We start from the raw sequence: 16,079 nt of genomic DNA on the forward strand, positions 1-16,079 counted from the left end.
GCTCCAATTCTAGGTCACCTGACACATTAGCAGAACCTTCCACTCCCTGAATGACCCTTAGAATATGTTCTACAGAGGGATTGGTTGTTATGCGATCCGGAAGAGCTACAATTACGAACAAATTACATCCGTTGGAACTAAGACCAGCAAAGGAGTACGGACATGAGTCTGAATTCACGGAGGATCAGTGTAAGTAGGACAAAATAAATTAAATGCACAATGTACAAAATAAATTTAATGCAACATAATCCGTTTGTTTTTTTATTTTCGTAATGTGGCTAATAAAATCAGTCTCCCATTCGGTTCAGCACTCCTATAACCTTGCAAGAGTTGGCTTCAGATTCATTGTATTATAGTCGGCATTAAAAGTCATGGTAAATTGAGAACTAATTTCTGGGGGGTTACCTTCTCAGAACACATGCTCCTTTTGTTATTGTAGACAGACGTAGTACCAATAATTAAAATAAATGCAGCAATAACTTTATACACCGAAAAAATAAAGTCTTAGTCTGTATACCAGACATGGTGTTTACACAAGTTTGGGGAAAACATAATTTCAGTTATTGCCCGATAGGCTGATCATGAACCCCGAAAGTCAAGAACACCACATATTGCAAATGCTGTGGAACCAAAGCTAGTTAATCTCTTGTCCGATTCGCCCAGCTATATTTGTGTGAGCGTGTCCCAGTGTGCGTAATTCTTAAAGTCCATGAATTAGTCATGAAGGAGTCTTCCGATGGCAGCGAAGTTATCGCATAATAGTGGAATAGCTGTCAAGCAAGGTAAGTGACGGCAAGATTGGAGTTGATCTGCAGGAATATATGATTACTTTACTGGTAAACGACTCATAATACAAGGAACAAATAATGAATCGCCTTATAGGCAATCAATGTTATACATATAATTCAGAATGTTCATTGTGGTTAAAAATTCAATTTTACGTGTTAAGCTTTTGTTTATTATGCTGTAGCTAGTAGTGAGAACGCAGCTCTTATAATGTGTTGCTACATATCGACTCTTGTGGCCCAGAATGATATGTACTGGGTTTGTGGCGGTGGACAGTGCAACTCCACTAATAGGTGGCCACCTGGCTGGTGTAACTTCACAAGTGTATTTGTAAAGCGCACTTTCACTGCGACAGGTATCTTGGTACTGAATAAGATGTTTGTTATACAAATCAATGGTCGTCATTTTCTTGACTTCAGAAGGATGAAAGGTAGAGTGAACCGCCGGGATTTCAACCTGTGACCATGAGGTCAAACATAGGCGGCACAGTTGACATATTAGTCCACCGAGCCAGCAGACCCGGTGTGACAGTATTTGTCAAGTACTGCATGTTCAGCTAGCACAATGAATAACGATAAATATATAGTTAGAGGGATTTTTAAAAGCAACACATTTGTCTTATACACCCGCTTTGAAAACTAGTGATATTTAGTCCACATGATTAATATGATCCCAACCAGTTTTATCATAGAAGACAACAAAATTGTAAAGATGGCGTGATATCTATTATGTGATTAGAAGCAATGTTAAGCGGTGGCTAGGCAGCACAAAAACAGAACTGTAGGCCTTCATTCCAGTCAGTCATTTCTAATATTGCTATGATTACAAATGCTTTCTGGTGCCTTTCGTTTAAGGGTTTGGGGTACTGGCCAACTGGTAACACCATTTTTGTATGTTATACTGTTTTACACATTGCCAACGTAGCTCTAAATCATGAGACACCGTATAACCGCAGAAATGTAAAAAATCCAGAATGGATCTTCAAAAATAGACTGCTTAAACAGAATGAACAATTGTGACGAAGGCTTGTGTCCTTAGATATTCTGATCTGCTTATTATTCATCACATGTATATTTCTTTAAACGTTTTCAAATTGTTATTTTGATTACATTTGTCTCAGTTAAATGAATGGATGATATAAATTGTAATTTTTGAACAGTGGAAAAGACCATGACACCTTTAGACAACTTGTTTGTACCCCAATGTTTCCCTCACTTTTCATTCTATGTAATATATATTTATTATATATATTTTATATATATATATATATATATTTTTTTATTTGTGCATGATTAATTAAAATCTTTACAAAAATATAAAAAACCAGTAGCAACATTAAAAACCAAACTGTAATTAGGATAAAAAAGAATACTGCATTGCTGTGAGCAGATCAAAGATGTCCTCAGGTGCTAGTGAAGAACTTCAAACGATGTCAAGTCTTCTTTTTAATGAGTCAAAGAACTTCACGACCTGGCAGTTAAATTTTGTCTTGCTAGAAGTAAAGCATAGTATAACTGCCTGCCTGCAGGTCCGTACAGCATGTGACTTAAAAGATGGAAGCAGGAGATTGCGCCTCAGGTCCCTCAGTCGAGGGCATATACATATCACGTGGACCATATACTCCGTGCCAGACTTGCACAGGCGACATTGTTGCAAAGCGGGTGGTCTCACCCGGGGGGAAGGTGTGGCAATATCGGGATTACACCGAGGCGCAGTTTTAAGAACTTTTCTTTGACTTGTATTTTCATCCCGATGTTAAGGTATGCTTGTGACTGTGTTTTACCATAGCTACCCAGAGTTGTCCATCCGTGCGCTCTGTTTGCTAAGACTTTCTTGTCTTCAATCGCAGAGATGATGCGTGCTGATTTTTTTAGCCAGTTTTTTAAAGGACTGGAGGTCTGTAGACGTTTTCCAGGTGTCAGACAAACCTAGGACTTCAATTGATTCAAAAAGATAAACTCTATGCGGCGACGTGCGGTGCCGTAGTAGCTCAGACCATATGTTGGCGTTTAGGGAGTCGGCTTCTGCGTTGCGGATTTTGCGCCAGGTTGCTACGTACGCACTCCTCCGCCTTTCTAGAGTTTGTTTGATGATGCCGAATTCCAAACGAATCTGGGAAGGGGAGACCTATGTAGGAAGGTTGAAAATGGCCCTATAGGAGTTGGCTATGACCGTGTCCAGCAGTTCGGCATCCTTCCCATGAAGTGATTCACTTTTCATTCTATGTGGTACGTGCATTTTACTATGGATGCCCATCCAGTTAGGAATGTGCATTCGCTCCTATATTGTAATTCTAGATCAATTGCCACAACTCTCAAGGGCTCAGCTGTCCTCTTATTACAGATGATATTCATTATTAGTTGTCATACGATATCTGATACAGATAGTATTATCACATTTAAAAATATATATATTATTCCTTTTAATACAGGTTTTTAAAGTGACTGCTTGTATTGGATGATAAGCCTCGATTTATCATCCCATACAGGCAGTCAGTAAGTGCCTCTGGATCTTTGATATTTATGTGTTCATGCTTTACGTATCTAGTCTGAAGCACTAATTTTGAAGATAGATGTTGCTAGTGTACTTGGTGTTGAGAAGCAGTACTTCAGTTTTGGATTCATTAATTTACTGATCTCTCACTGGCATTTAACATTCAATATCAGAGCTACAGGTCTCTGGTTGTTATGTAATGGTTTTTGTTGTGAATCATGGGTAGAGCAGAATATCTTCACTTTAAAGCGTGATCAATAGGCAGACTGTGAAATTCTTCCATAAAGGGCATGTATTCCCAAATGAACCCACGATTCAACAACAGCTATGCGCCTTGAGCTTCAGCATATATTCTCCCGGAAGATCGGATGATCAGCTGGTAGGTGACACAGTCTTTGGCCACAGAATTAAACTTTTGATTGTGTAATCTAAGGTAAGATAGGATTTAATTTCTTGAATGATGATATGTAGTCCTGGGTCAACATAGAAGTCATCTCATAGGCAATATGTGGCCTCAGGAAAGACCAAATTGGTCTCCTTGTAGAGTAGATATAATCACAGGAATCTTTTGAGCATTGCAGCATAGATCTTGTGTTATGTCACACACTATGCAGGATTTTATCCTGCTAGGTATTGTGTGATCGTAAGATACAAGATTATTTTCCTGGTCAATGACATGTAAACATGACATATTCTGATTGTCGGTGGGGAAATCAAGTATACAATTCAGGTAGGAAGATGATACCTCTGCAGTCTTGTGTTCAATACCGAGGTTTGTAAGACTGCTCATAAGGTATTTTTTCGACTTTTGAAAATATCATATCGCAAGGAAATATCAAAGGATAGGCATGCCATTTTCTGTTTGTAAGCAACGATCCTTGCAGGTCTCTCGACTATCTTACACAGAAAAAGTATTACCCTGGAATTGGGACAGTGATCAAGTACGGCCATTGTTGAACCGCAATGGTCACAAGACTATCACAAGCTCTTCATTCCTCTAGTCACACGTGTCCCAAGACACATGATTTAACTAGTGTTCATTGAAGCTGGCTGCCACTTTCATAGAGGGCTATGTGTTCTAACCTCTTCCTTAGTAAGCGTGTGAACAAATGTCTGTCATGGAATATTTAATTACTTTATCTAATTTCCATGTAATGGCTTTGAAGCAAATCTGCCTAAAGTTGTGCATCCAAATGCATTTGGTGATTTAACAGTATTGTTCAGAAAGACATTTTTTTTTCTTCAGAGTCTTAGATTACTGTTGTAGTGTTTTGGTAAAATACCACTGTTCGTTGTTCCACTACTGCAGTTTACTGTAAGTGTTTAAGAAATGGTAACATTTGTTTTAAAGTCTGATTCTTACGTGTTGCTAGATATGGTAATCTATAATTATCATGTATTTTTATAAAATCTGTTTTAATGGTTTTCTGAAAGGAAGCTGTTTGAAACAGTGCCATAGCTCTTATGGAACAAAAGAGGGTGGTGATGGACGGAGCATCTGAAGCAATCAAACACTCACACCCAGTCAAAAGATCTGGGTTTGATCCATCACCGTTCTTTAGCCCACTCTGCCACCCCAGTTCAGACATGGCTATATGCAAATCAGTCTGACCCTGTGCCTCATGGGAACAGTCCAGCCCGAACTGCCAAGCCATGCCTTCCCTGGACCGGAAACAAGCTTCCGAGGACCGGTTTCTGGCATTACAGCCGTCTTCAGCCCGGCTTGCTTGAATCCAGTGGCAAAGTGAGCAAGGGACTCACGTCTGAGCATACCCTGTCACACTTATGGCGGCCAAAGCGGTACAAAAGAGGGTGGTGATGGACGGAGCATCTGAACCAATCAAACACTCACACCCAGTCAAAAGATCTGGGTTTGATCCATCACCGTTCTTTAGCCCACTCTGCCACCCCAGTTCAGACATGGCTATATGCAAATCAGTCTGACCCTGTGCCTCATGGGAAAAGTCCACCCCTTTCCTATTTGCCCCTCTCTTTCCTCGGTTGTTCACTCCCACAGAGCAGCTCTCCATTACATTTTAGTTACTGGCTCAGGAACTATTTTATAAATTCAGAAATAACACTTCACACAAGCTTTGGTGTTTGTTTCCCTTGATCAGCGTGGTGCCCACTTCAATGCAGCCATGCTTAATCTTTCAGCATGGCACGCGTCTGTTTTAGTTCTATTTTTTTACCCTGACCAATGTGTTTGCGTCCAAATCCAACCCTGATTGTATACTTTGTATGAAAGGGCATAATAACACCACAGGGGGCTGCTGTTTTTTTTTTTTTTAAATGGCTCTTCCCAGCAGGGATGCTTTATTAAAAATAGTAGGGTACCAACATGGCTGCTACATTTAATAAAATATGTATTTGCAAGCTCTTCCGTTACTTGATGACTCTCTGCCCGTGGGGAATATATTCCAGTCCAGTGTTTCCTTCGGCAAACCACTGTGAACCCTTGAAGCAGAACTACACATGCCAGTATGCATTATGTTGTTAAAAAATGATCTATCAAAATGGGGAGTTCTGCACGCTGATCCACTATCATGCATAAAAATAAAAAGAATGCTTGACAACACCTAAAATGCAACACGCAGATTATTTATCTAAATATTTTGTGTCCATAAGTAGAAACAAAAAATCAACAAAGGAGTGTATCAAGGAAAAAATTAAAGAAGAGCAAGCATGTTTGCAAATCATAGTGAGAATCTCCTATGAAGAGAACCCGGTTTTTAAGCAGGCCCTCACTCACCAACCTGGTTGGTGAGATGCTTCATCATCGGGCCCCACCAGGAGTGGCCAAATGCCACCCTGTGTGCTGCAACGCCAGTTTACTGCGGAGATGGTTAAAAGTGATTAGTAAAAGGTGAATTAGTGAGTTAAAAATGTCCAGATCGTGTCAAAAAAAATATTTTATTAGTTTTGCCAATCAGACATGAATAAAAACTAAAGTGTAGGATAAAGAACTAAATTAGAAGTTCGGTTTTATCCCTGGAGTGTGCTCAACATGTTTCTGCCTATGTGTGAGCATTTAGTCAGGCTTTCATCAGGACCAAAAGTGTAGTGACGAACCCCCGTGGTATGGGCGCGCTAAGGCCCGCCCTAACCTGGGGTTACCAGTGTTAAAAAGAATTAAAAAACACTAGGTACGGGGGGCGTGGCCAAGATGGCGACCTGATCGGACGCATGTCTCTGTGGCTCCCTGCCCCGTTCTCCTCCAGAGCCCCTAACAGCGCTGCTTGACCCCCCCCAAGCACCATATACCTTAGCTCCGTGGGGAGTAAATCGATTACCGCTCCTGGGGCGCTGGCGCTGCCTACAAGCCAGCCTGGGAGGCGAGAGATTGCCGGACCGGGAGCGGTGTAATGGTCGCGGGCCTGACGCGGTAGCTACTGTGATCCCGACCTCTGGCTGCTGGTGAGACCCTCTGAAGCCGGCGGAGCGCGAGCCGGAGGTCCGCTACCCTGAGCCCTGGAACCGGCACTGAGAGGGGCGCTAATCACCATTTCCACGGCACTCCCGGCGGGCAGACCCAGATCGGGCCGGGAGTCACGAAACTCGAGGCCCCGGTCCCGGGCCTACATGAGGGGGCGGCCGAGGCCCGCGCTGTAGCCCTGCCTGTCGGCGACCCCCCCGGTGGGCGAAGTTAGCACCCGGAGCACACTGCCCTACTGCGATCTCCCGGCGGCGTGAGGTGGAGCTGCCGGGAGTCGTGAAAATCGAGCCCCCGGCTGAGGGCCTGAGTGAGAGGCGCATCAAGTGTGGGCCCAGCATAGAGACCTGAGCGGCCCCAGAGGAGGCTTCAGCGCGACCCTCCTGCCCAGCGGAGAGCAGTGAGGCCTGCCAGGAAGCACAGCGGCCGGGGCCCTGGGCCCGGTACCTCACAGCGCTTGAGGCATGCTCCCACCAGCAGACCGGGGCAGGTGCTGGAACCATTCGCGGACTCAGGCGGACCGGTAAGCGACAGGAAGAGACAGAACGGCGGACGGAGGTGAGGAGGCATACCAGTGGCAGAGGGTGGCAGCTCGGGGGGCATAATCGAGCCCCCGGCGAGGGACTTGCGCGGGCCCGTGGGCCGCTAAACGCTGGCGAGGTGGGGGTGGGGCTGCACGCTCTCCCAGGGGCGCTGACTGGCACCGAGGCCTCGTCCCCTGCTTGCCCTGCACGCATGGTGTTGCTGGATGAGCCCCCGATGGCCCGCATTGTGAACTGAGTCGGGAAACAGCAGTGGCCCTTCCCGGTGAGCGCGCCGATCCCAAGCCAGGCATCCTTGTCGTGAACCCTGGGGGCTGAGTTCTCTTTGGCACCTGAGCGGCGGTGGCTGCCCACTGGTTGGTGACCCCCGGGAGCGCAGGGAGAGACGCGGGGGTGCTTCGAGGTGGCCACCCACAGACCTGCCGCCCCTTGGAGACTGACGCGACCGAGCCTTGGCCCCCCAGCGGCGCGGACACCCGAGGTAGTATGGCCCAGCGGTGCACCCGGGAACCACAACCTCCGCTGGTAGCCCGCAGGTTCCCGGACTGTCGCCGCGGGGACTGGACAGGGAGCCGGATGCGCCATGGCGGGCCTACGAAAGAAAGGGAACCAGACACTCCCCGAAATGCTGGCAAAGACACAACCCAAGACCGACAAAGGGCCACCCCCGCCTGAAGTCACGAAATCTCAGCCAGCCACATCGGAGGACCATGTGCCCATCACTAAGTCCTTTCTGGAGTCTTTGTTTAACTCCCTCAGGGAAGATTTCAAATCCCTCAAGCAGGAAGTGGCAGGGAACTTAGGAGAGTGGTGGATGGCCTGGGGGAGCGCGTGGTAGCCGTTGAAGAAGCCGATCAGACTAGGAGCACCGAGATTGAGCAACTCCAACAGGAAGTCCTGCGACTCACGGAGCAACAACTGGACCTTCAAGCCCACGCAGAAGACTTGGAAAACCGGTCCCGCCGCAACAACATACGGGTCCGGGGGGTGCCTCAGAAAGCAGAGGGGACGGACATTACTAGTTACTTACAGAGCCTCTTCCATGACAATCTAGGGGAGCCCGCCGACTTCATCATTAGAATAGACAGGGTGCATAGAGTGGGGCTCCCCAGGCGCTCACCTGCCCACCTACGGACATTCTGGCCTTTCTCCCCGACTTCCCGCTCAAGGAGAGGATTCTCCGAGAAGCCAGACGGACCCAACCCATTCAGTTTCGGGGGCCGCCCGTGGCTCTGTATCAAGATCTTTCGACCATCACGCTCCAAAAACGGAAGGCATTCAAGGTGGCGACGGATTTTTTACGGCAACACGAGGTCCCGTACTCCTGGGGTCATCCGTTCCGTCTGATATTTAAATGGAATGGGGCCCTCCATCAGTTATGTTCCCTCAAAGACACCTGTGCACTGCTGGGGATACCCGTGGAGGACAATACATCGCCGGAGGCCTCCCGGAGGGGGCTGGCAGATGATGGGCCGCAGGCGATCTCCGGCGCTACGCTCAAAACCCGAGGCACATTTCATCACACAAGAGAGAGCCACAGCAGTTGCTGAAGTAGCTCGGGAAACGTCAACTTCGGATTGAGTTTAGCATCCTGTGGGGGGGTCACTTTGTGCATGCTCATAGAATAAAGGGGAGGGGGCGGGCGGGGGGCCACGATGGCCGCCGCTGGACACAAACCCAATAGGTAACTTTACCGCAGTCCTGTGTGGAATGAAAAGTCTGGGACAATGGACTCAAATGGTTGGGGGCTGGGAGGAGGGTGGAGGGAGGGAACTGTTGGGCAGTGGGAGTTGGGGTTGGTCGGGACTGGGTGGAGGGTGGGGGGGACCTGGGGTGAAGTTGCAAGTTGGGGTGTGGGAGGGGGGATAGGGGTTGGAGGGAGGATGGTTGGGGTTGAGGGAGAGTTCTTGGGCTTGAGAGTTTTGTTGGGGCTTGGGGTTGAGCAGGGGGGGCGGGTGGACTCCGATGTGGCATTTCACAAACAGCACAGTAGTGACGACAGGACTAGGATGGCTAAGTCTGATGGGTCCCCTAGATGCAGTCCTCAGAGGCCGGGGTCCCCTAGATGCAGTCCTCAGAGGCCGGACACAACAATGCAGGTTCTCTCCCTCAATGTTAAGGGACTCAACAACCCCATTAAACGTAGGGCTATCCTGTCCTTCTTAGAAAATTCCGGGGCAGAGATTTGCCTACTACAGGAAACTCACTTAATATCTAAAGACTGACACCGCATGCGCTCTAGTGCGTTTCCGATACAACACTACTCTTCCACTGCTGACAAGAAGGCAGGGGTGGCCATCCTATTCGCGCGCCACTTCCGGGGCGTGGTGGGGGACAAAGTGGCAGAAATCAGGGGGAGACTCCTCGCCTACAAAGTTCAGATAGGAGGGTGGTCAGCTGTGATTGGCTCAATATATGCTCCCAACACCAAACAAGAATCCTTTCTCACCGGGGCCCTTGCGGACACGCTCGCCCACAACGTCAAATCTACACATATTGGGGGCGACCTTAATCTGGTAATGGACACCCACAAAGATAGGTCCGGGCAGAGGTTCGGGTTCACAGGAGCGATTTCTAAAGAGGGGGGACAATGGCTGGTGAGCAGGGGGTTTGTTGACATCTGGAGGGCACGACATCCAAACACTCCGGGGTACACGTTCTTTTCCCATACACACCGCACGTATGCCAGAATAGATCACTTTCTGGGCTCCACAGAGGTGGCGGCCCTGGTCACGGACACCGAGATTGTACCCGCTGCCTTATCTGACCACGACGCATTGATGGTGCAGGTTCGGATCCCCAGACCCAAAGTACAGCGGGGCAAGTGGCGCCTCAAAGAGGCGCTTCTACAGCGCAAGGGGGTGACTCAACACTTGAATGAGCGTATAGTAGAATACCTAGCTACGAACGACACACCTGACGTCTCCCTCGCGGCACTGTGGGGAGCTTTGAAGGCGGTGGTTCGAGGAGAGCTGATAGCGATTGCTGCAGAGGAAGCTCAGGAGCGTCGGGAAAAGAGGCAGGCGCTGTCCGACCAAGTACTCGAGCTGGAGCGGGTCCACAGCAGAACGTGCCGCCAAGAATTTGGCGTCAGCTCAAAAAAGCCAGGGCCCAACTGGCGAGCCTCGACCTAGACGGCGCTGAATACGCGGCCCTACGCCTGCGCCACACTTACTATGTGGGCGGCGACAGGACAGGCCGTCTCCTGGCCAGCAAGCTCAAGGCCAAGGTCTTGCGCTCAAAAATCGCGTCCATCAGTGACACTGCTGGGCGGGAACACAGTGACGGAGACGGGATAGCAGCCACATTTCGGACATTTTACAAATCCCTATACACCGCAGAGCCCGCCCGAGAGGGGAGGGATGTTGAATCCTATCTCGCCGGGGCAGCTGTCACGGCCCTTAACGAGACACACGCGAACTCCCTGGAGACCCCGATAAGAACGGAGGAAGTCATCTCCGCGATAGCACGTCTCAAGCCGCTTAAATCCCCGAGACCGGATGGCTTCTCGGCCGGTTTTTATAAAGCGTTTTGCCCCCTGATAGCCCCGGTCCTTGCCCGTCTGTTTAACTCGTTTGAGGGCTCGGGCTCCATCCCACGCGACATGCTGGCAGTGGACATTATAGTACTACCAAAACCGGGGAAAGACCCTACTACATGCGGGGCCTACAGACCCATATCACTGCTCAACCTAGACCTAAAGCTATTTACCGGCATCCTGGCCGCAAGATTGGGCCCATGCCTCCCTGGCATCATCGAACCAGACCAGGCGGGCTTTATCCCTGCCCGACAGTGCGCAGACAATACAAAACGCCTATTGCATGTTATATACAAAGCCCACTTCAACGACTCGAACGCGGCCTTGCTGTCGGTAGACGCAGAGAAAGCGTTCGACCGGGTCGATTGGGGATATCTGGACGCCACTTTGGCGCGCTTTGGCATAGGAGACCGCTTCCGGGCCTGGGTGGCCGGCTGTTACTCTGCCCCGCAGGCGACCATTAGGGTCAACGGAGTTTGTTCCCAACCATTTACCATCCAGAGGGGGACGAGACAAGGTTGCCCCCTCTCGCCACTGCTTTTTGCGCTCTATGTAGAACCCTTCGCACAAAGGGTCAGGGACAACCCGGCGATCACCGGCGTCAAATTTGGGGGTGAATCGCAGACCATAAGCCTCTATGCGGACGATATTCTGGCAGCCTTGCAAGACCCTATCAAGTCGGTCCCGGCCTTTCTGGCGGTGATGGAGTTGTTCGGGAAGGTGTCGGGATTCAAAATGAATGTTGGGAAGTCGCTGCTCCTCCCGTTGGGTCGCAATGCGCGCACGTCCAGTCCGCTTCCCCGAGACCTGGGGGGGGGCTTTCCTACAGTGTGTCGGTGCCGTACCTAGGCATATCTCTGACGCTGTCAACGGCACAGACGGTAGAGCAGAACTATACCACCCTCTTTACCCAGTTGACGGGCGACCTCGGGAGGTGGCGGCAGCAGCACTCCCTCTCCTGGCTGGGGCGGGTGGCGGCAATCAAAATGTCCCTGCTGCCGAGGGTGCTATACCTGTTCCAGACACTGCCGGTTACCCCCCCAATTGGAATGCTCACAAAACTCCAAGATGCCATCAGGCAATTTGTCTGGGCGGGCAAACGGCCTCGCTTACACAAGGACCTCGCTCGCCGCACCACGGCCGAGGGGGGCCTGGGGGTCTCAGACCTCCTACGGTACTTCCAGGCGACACAGCTCAGATTCCTTTTAGAATGGAATCGCCCTGAATCCGAGAAGAGATGGCTCTTTCAAGATCGTGCAATGGCTCAGATGCCGCTGTGGCGGATCCCCTTCCTCCGACGTCAAGACAGGCCCGCGTACATGAAGCGCTCACCCATCACGTGCACTACCCTGCAGGTGTGGGACAGAGTGGCAGTGGCCAGAGGCCTTACCACATACCCCTCGCCTCTGACGCCCCTATTCGATAACCCGGCCTTCCCACCGGGCATGGTGCCAGGGTCCTTCCCCCTGTGGGGGCAATCCGACTGCAGATCAGCCGGACATCTCTTTGATCTCAGGGGCTTCATGACACAGCAAAACCTACAGGAAGCCTATGCGCTCCCCCAGCTCCCGCGCTTTGAGTATTTCCAAGTCCGTCATTGGCTCCTGGGGAGAGACATGCTACCACAGACCAGCAGACGCCTCACCCCCTTTGAAAAATGGCTGCATGTCAAGAAATCAGATAAGCAAGCGATATCGCAACTATACACGATGCTTTGCCCCCCTCGCCGAAAGTGCCGGGGCATTCCCCGGAAATGTGTATTACTCTTTTGATGTAATGTCCCCTTTGTTTGAAAACAATAAAAACGATTTAAACAAAAACAAGCATTGGAAATGCAATAGGTCTTGCATTAGGAAAGTTTGAGCAATTGGTATTGTAAATGACACTTTTTAGGTCTCGGTGAAGCGAGCGAAGCTCGCTCTCGCCAAAGACCTATAGTCAGCGTGTCTGCTTTCCAGGAGCTTTCCAGGAGGACAGCACTGGCCGCGCGCATGGCGATTTGAAAGTGCCACGCGCACGCGAACGCGCGCTGTGGCCAGGCGCTGTCTCCTGGGAAGCTCGTTTTTTTTGCTGACGTGTCGGGTTTCCTTGTTTTTGTAGTTCGCGATCACTTGGTTGCCGCTGAAGCCCCGCCCCCGTCACAGGCGACTTTGCCTGACTTCCGGACACCGTTTGGTTTTTGTGCATCACAGGCAGCGCTCCCGGGCAGGACGTCCGCGGTGACGCACGCGCCGCGCTGCCCGAGTACGCACCGGCCCCGGGGCCCCCACAACACTGCCCCCTGCCTGCAGACCCTCCGGTGTGAGAGTCCTGACTCCTGACCCACCCCGCCCGCTGTCACCGCGCTCCGGGCCCTGCGGCTGCTGCCCCGGGGCAGGGGTTGTCCTCGCCTGCAGCGCACCCTTGGCGCCGGACCTGCCCAGTTCTTTTCCAGGCAGGACTGGTGCCAGCTGTCTCTCGAGTCGGGATTGTGCGCGCTGCTCGTCTGTTCCAAGGACTTCACTTCACCGCTGCCCATTCCCTCCCCGCCGGAGCAGGACCCCTTCCCTTCCTGCTGCACCTCGATTCTGCGGGAGCAGCCGCATGTACAGGCCGGCAAACTCTGAGAGGAGGGGGCAGCATGTGGAGTAGGTAGGTATGTCATAACGTCCTTGCTGCCTACAGCCCACACATCTTCGCTGAAGTTCGGCAACATCTCCAAGCGCAAGGACGTCTCCAGAACTCGCTCACACTACAACAGAACCGCAGCATACAGATCCCCATCACAGCCGCATCACGCACTTCAACACACCGCCACAGACACCCGTATAGCACACTTACACAGAAGCATACCCGTCGCCAGAGTGGGCAACAGATTGCAACAGAGCTCTCCACACAACTCGCAGAGCCGGGTGCACACCACAGTCCCAGAGCCGTGATACATTAACAGAGCCTCCTACCCAATATCACGAGCACCGACACACGCCTACACCCAGCACGTCCCCACCGACCTTAACACATCACCAGGCACCAGTACCTGATGCCAACAGTCCCTACATCCGTGCAAAGCCCCACAGCCACAGCTCACCCCTCTCTACAGCCACATCTCATTCTGTGTTGTGGGCAAGTGAGGTTTGTACTGCTGGTGCGGTGAGCGTGTGTGTGTATGTATGTAAGATCAAGCCCGCAGTTCTGTTCGTTCCCCGTTCTATGTGTTGTGTTTGGGAGGCTTGCACAGCTTCTACATCTCTGTATGTGTGTGTAAGAGAGAAGTTTGCATTGCTCTCTGTTATTTTGTTGCTGCTTAGTTGGTGGGTGTAGGTGTATGTTAAACAGAAGCCTGCATTGCTGCTGTCCGCACACGCAAGGAGAGAGGCTTACACTGGCTGCTGCTACTTGTACGTGTGACAGAATTTTGAATTGGTTCTGTTCTGAACACCTCGTCGGAAGTAGTAAATGCTAAACAAATGCGATTAGATGTATTTGTGAAGGAAATTGCTGCCCGTTGGAGGACAGTGTGTATGTGTTGAGGGAGTTCACTTTGCTGCGAGTTTTACACTATTACCATAGCTGGAAGGGATAACACGTGTATGTGTGTGCATGTCTGACTCATAGTTCTACTGTCACCTCTCTATCTGTTGTATGTTCTGCTTCTGACACTACCTATATCTCTATTGTATAGTTTTTATGTGAAGTAAGTGCTTTAGCTGCTGCTCCATCCCAAACATTTATTTTGGCATACTTCTCTTCCCAAGGCATTACACCTCACACCCCTCTAGAGGTGCAAGCTGCAGTGGCATTCTGACGAGGGCACTAGTACTTTTTTTTTACAAACTAAACACTGCTTAGCAGAGCAAGAGAGTAGCGGCATAATGTAATCAGAAGTAACACCCACCGTTTGGACTCAATAGGCATGTGGCAGAACCAAAACTGCACCACCAGCGAAAACAGAGGGCGCTACAGAAATGAAGATGGCGAGTGGGTGGATGGAAGCAGCAGTCTTATGAAGTAAAACGCAGAAAGCTTGACAGCCGCTCTGCAATGAATGTGTGTACTAATTTTAGCTGCTTCTGCGGCCAAAGGAAAATAAAGAAAATATGTGTGGAGAGCAGCAGTCTGTTCCACATCTCCACTCGCTTGGGAGGACTAAAAACTATGTACCATTCACCGGATCCAATGCATCTATCTAGATATCTATCGATCAAAGAAAAACAAAGGTTAAAGTGACATTTTAGTCAAGTAAAATGTCAGTTTAAAAATAACATTTTAAACAAAAAAACAAAAAAACGCTGAAATTCACTATTTAGAGTTAACCGAAGTAACTATACCTTGCGCCTTCACCATGCAGTGTTGTCATAAATTATGTAATTTCAGACGTCACCAGTGATTTTAAATGATACCATTGAACAGGTCATGAGTGATGTGATATGTGAGGTCATAAGCAGTAAATCGGGAGGGGGGCCCAGTTATAGCTCGTTTTATGGCATGAGTTATAGTTACTTCAAATACCTATAACTAGTGAATTTCATTTTTTTTTTTGTAAGTTTAAAATAGTATGTTTTAACTAACGTTTTCACTTAACTGTAGTGTCTGTTTAACTTAATTTTTTTAATTGAATTTCTATGGTTTTGTAATGTCAAGTGACATTATTACAATTCAGATTTACGACGCCACTTTAACCATCCCTCGCCCCACACGCCATCCCTCGCCCCACACGCCATCCCTCGCCCCACACGCCATCCCTCGCCCCACACTCCATCCCTCGCCCCACACGCCATCCCTCGCCCCACACGCCATCCCTCGCCCCACACGCCATCCCTCGCCCCACACGCCATCCCTCGCCCCACACGCCATCCCTCGCCCCACACGCCATCCCTCGCCCCACACGCCATCCCTCGCCCCACACTCCATCCCTCGCCCCACACTCCATCCCTCGCCCCACACTCCATCCCTCGCCCCACACTCCATCCCTCGCCCCACACTACATCCCTCGGCCCACATGCCATCCCTCGCCCCACACGCCATCCCTCGCCCCACACTCCATCCATCACCCACACTCCATCCCTCGCACACCCTCTATCTCTCTCACCCTCCCTCTATCTCTCTCTCGCCCTCCCTCTATCTCTCTCTCTCTCGCCCTCACTCTATCTATCTTTCGCCCTCCCTCTATCTATCTATCGCCCTCACTATCTATCCTAGCAGCACAGCATCACTCGGCACCACCACAGCATCATTCAGGGGCACCACAACATCACTATGCGCTACCAATATGCTTATAAGTATAACAGTAACTTACAATATTATTATA

General features: G+C 49.9%; 1 protein-coding gene across 1 annotated transcript in view; it reads left to right on the forward strand.

Annotated features, from left to right (window-relative positions):
* The first annotated feature begins 56 nt into the window (after positions 1 to 56).
* Positions 57 to 16,079, forward strand: part of PAK4 (p21 (RAC1) activated kinase 4) — a 217,645-nt gene continuing 201,622 nt past the window's right edge. The window contains exon 1 of the mRNA XM_078661317.1: positions 57 to 189. The gene's annotated coding sequence lies outside the window, so the exon portion shown is untranslated. The remainder of the gene's footprint in view (positions 190 to 16,079) is intronic.

This window comes from Lissotriton helveticus, chromosome 9, assembly GCF_964261635.1.
Source record: "Lissotriton helveticus chromosome 9, aLisHel1.1, whole genome shotgun sequence".
Lineage (NCBI taxonomy): Eukaryota > Metazoa > Chordata > Amphibia > Caudata > Salamandridae > Lissotriton > Lissotriton helveticus.